This window comes from Penaeus monodon, chromosome 23, assembly GCF_015228065.2.
Source record: "Penaeus monodon isolate SGIC_2016 chromosome 23, NSTDA_Pmon_1, whole genome shotgun sequence".
NCBI lineage: Eukaryota > Metazoa > Arthropoda > Malacostraca > Decapoda > Penaeidae > Penaeus > Penaeus monodon.
In genome coordinates, this window is record NC_051408.1 from 16,050,688 (window position 1) to 16,050,914 (window position 227).

The window sequence follows — 227 nt, forward strand, 5'->3', positions numbered from 1 at the left end:
TATAAATATTTTTGTTTATGTGTATGTTAATATAATCTATATTATTTTGCTGATATTGCACAAATATTTTCCTCTAAACTTATGCCTCCCTATATCTTCAATGCCTCACATTGATAATGACAGCATCATCTCCATTCTTTTCACTTTAAAGATATGTGAATAACTAATAATGACCACAGAGAAATCATTATGCCTGTTAATCATACACCAGTATCTGTTCAAATCTA